The 3,263-nt window shown below is 38.1% G+C and overlaps 1 pseudogene; it reads right to left on the bottom strand.

The window, feature by feature from the left end:
• Window positions 1-2,632: 2,632 nt before the first annotated feature.
• On the bottom strand, window positions 2,633-2,779 carry LOC122181220 (annotated as a pseudogene).
• Between the last annotated feature and the right edge of the window lie 484 nt (window positions 2,780-3,263).

Genomic DNA, 3,263 nt, shown 5'->3' with positions numbered 1-3,263 from the left:
AACGTTTTCAGTTCAGAACAGAATATATCATAAAAAAGTCTTAGTTTTACATAAGTAAACTTCTTAAGTAGATGGAAGATATGACAATGCTAAGTTAGGAAATAAGGGATTTTGATGACACACTTGTGGCAATTCTTGGGAAATATGGCAAATTTTGAGAAGTTGTTATACAAAGTTTAGTCTGTTATTCCATGGAAATAGAGTGCATGAAGATGTTTATGTATTTGTTTTTGTTTGTTGACTAAAGATATTAGATGATGTCTTCTAAAATTTTAGCCTCTGTGAGAAAGAACAGATCCTTCTGGCTGTATTTTTGTAATGAATTTGCCACTCTTTCTCTTAGTAATCTATTAAATTTTGGTTTACACAGAGATGAATGTCTGTACAGCTATAATACAATTAGTAATTGGAAGTATCTCCTGTGAAGTTATTTTCTTACTCTTTGTAGTATGCTGACCTTGAAATATAGCGTCATTTTCTTTTAGTTATAGCAAAGTAAAATTGTAATTGTTGTACAAAAGTAAATCAAATGATACTTATAAATGACACTTAAAAAAACAAAATTACAAAGACACATGAATATTTGTTTTAGTCTGTATATCTTAAGGGCCTGTAGATGTAAATGCAAATATTGTTACTGCCTGGCCTGTACTTGCTGAATAGCATGTAGCTAGGAGTGTGTGGCTCTAGTTCCTGTCTAGTTATGCAATGAAACAGAAAGTTATTAAAAAGCATCTTGGTTCTGAGACCATAAAGATTACTTAAATATTCAAATTGCATAGATATAAGTGAATAAAGAACTACTGATAATAATACCAGATAAGACATATAGAAAACATTTCTTGAACTTACTTTGTCAGGTAGATAACTCATTCTGTTTCAGGGAATATTTGTCTGCAGTGGTCTCAGATCCAAAAGAGACATAAGGTTTCCATAAGTAAATCTAAAAATGGCATCTATTTGTAAATATGGCGATATGGAAATGCATGCAAACTCTGCTAGTTCTTCTACTGAACCACTGAAATTTTCTTAGCTGACAGCATAACCGACTAATTCCCTCCAAGTCACTTCCATCTTTCAGTGTTCAACTTACCATCTGTTCACTCTTACCTACAGCCACCTAAACAAATGAAAGACATGAAGCCAATTGCTTTTTGCTGTTCTAAGCATTTATATATACATACAACAAATCTTTCAAACAAGTTTCAGAAAATGAAATGAAGCAAATTACATAGAATTTCATGGGGAAACGTAATATTATATTAATCCAGTTCACAGTGCTGATTTGTGTAGTTTTTGCCATTATAATTTGTTTTACTATTTTAATGTAGGATATCAGGATGAGTATAGAAAGGAAAGAAGACAGGATACTTATGCCATATGCAAGTAACTTTTTGACTACACAGAGCTCCAGCATACAGCCAAAGACATGGCTGTCAAAACTCTGGAAAGAACACTGGTTTTGTGCTCCTGTTGGTTTGTTACCAACCACCTCATCAACAGGATGCAGAAGATGAGGGCTGGCAGCTAGAGAACTTCTAGTAAAGGTTGAAAACATTAAGACTGAAACACTTGGTGCCTTTTTGCCTCACATTTCAGTAGCAAAATCTTGCAGATTCCCATGCATGCAAGACTACGTTGGGGAGGAGAACTGTAACTAGTAGTAACGACTACAACCATTTGGAGATCTCCCAGTAAATTTAGATATATTGAAATCCAGGATGATGTTGGATGATGCTCAACCTGGATGGTGCTAGACTGTCATGTTAAGGTTATTGTTATGAGAAGAGGTTTCTGATAGTTGCAAAACGTAACATATTCATTCTCCCATAATGCAAATCTGGATTTTTCCAGATATTCTATAAGTATACACTGAGGATTTAAACTAGGTCACCTTATTGCCACTGTAGAAATCTTAATCACAGAAATATCATAGAACCATAGAATGGCCTGAGAGATTCTGTGACCTTGAAGATCATCTACTTTCAATCCCCCTGCTATATGCAGAGTCACCAACCACTAGACCAGGCTGCCTGGAGTCACATCCAGCCTTGCCTTGAATGCCTCCAGGGATGGAGCATCCACAACCTCCTTAGGTAACCTGTTCCAGTGTATCACCACCCTCTGTGTGAAAAACTTCCTCCTAATATCTAACCTAAATCTCCCCTGTCTTAGTTTAAAACCAGTTGCCCTTGTTCTATCACCATCAACCCACGCAAACAGGCATTCCCCCTCCTCTTTATATGCTCCCTTCAAGTACTGAAGGCCGCAATGAGGTCTCCTTCTCTTCTTGAAGCTAAACAAGCCGAATTCCCTCAACCTTTCTTCATAAGAGAAGTGCTCCAGCCCTTTGATCATGTTAGTGGCCATCCTCTGGACACGCTCCTAGAGCTCTGCATCTTTCTTGTGCTGGGGGCCCCAGGCCTGGACTCCAGATGGGGCTTCACAAGAGCTGAGTAGAGGGGGACAATCACCTCCCTCTCCTTGCTGGCCACCCCTTTTTTATTGTGGCCCAGGATATAGTTGACCTTCTGGGCTGCAAGCACACACTGGTGGCTTACATCCAGCTTCTCACCCACCAGGACCCCCAAGTTCTTCTCTACAGGGCTGCTCTCAAGGAATTCCCCCAGTCTATATAAATACACTAGCACAAATTAGGCAGTTGAGTTTCCCACATCTGGGGAAATCACAGGAGTCATCAAACCGGAGTGCAGGGGATGAGCCTCACCCTGGGAAAACCACCTGCCTGATCATGGTGTCTCCTCTGCCAGGTAAGTATCCTGCCTTACCACAATGGTGATATCGCAATGGGTTAAATGTTCTCATAACTATAGTGGTTGTATGAGAAGTTATTTCTGTATGGATGTATTTCTTACAATGGGAAATAGCATACACTTAGACATTTGAAATGAACATGACAGGAAATGAGGAAACAACATAATGTCAACTAAATTCTTATTTCTCTGAAATGATAACTAGCATGTATACAAAAGCAAGAATGGAAAATTAGCATTTTCTGAAATCTTCCTTTGGGATTATGTGTTATCTCATGCCCCATATAAATGAGGTATATAAGCATGACAGAGCACAGTGACATCAACTGGGAGCAAGCTATGAAAAGAAAACATTTCTTTGATATAATAAATCATTTTGCTCCTGTTGCTGTTTTCTCAATGAGAATTTAGTCTCAATCAAAATGTAGCATAAATATGAAGTCATAGCTTGAAAAAGTGATTGAACACCTGGTGGTAAGGCAGGGCCAA

The sequence above is a fragment of the Lagopus leucura genome, unplaced genomic scaffold (genome assembly GCF_019238085.1).
Source record: "Lagopus leucura isolate 7727_CA_CO unplaced genomic scaffold, USGS_WTPT01 Super-Scaffold_1, whole genome shotgun sequence".
In the NCBI taxonomy this organism is placed as follows: domain Eukaryota; kingdom Metazoa; phylum Chordata; class Aves; order Galliformes; family Phasianidae; genus Lagopus; species Lagopus leucura.
The sequence above is the reverse complement of the archived record's forward strand: the minus strand, read 5'-3'. Positions and strand labels throughout refer to the sequence as shown.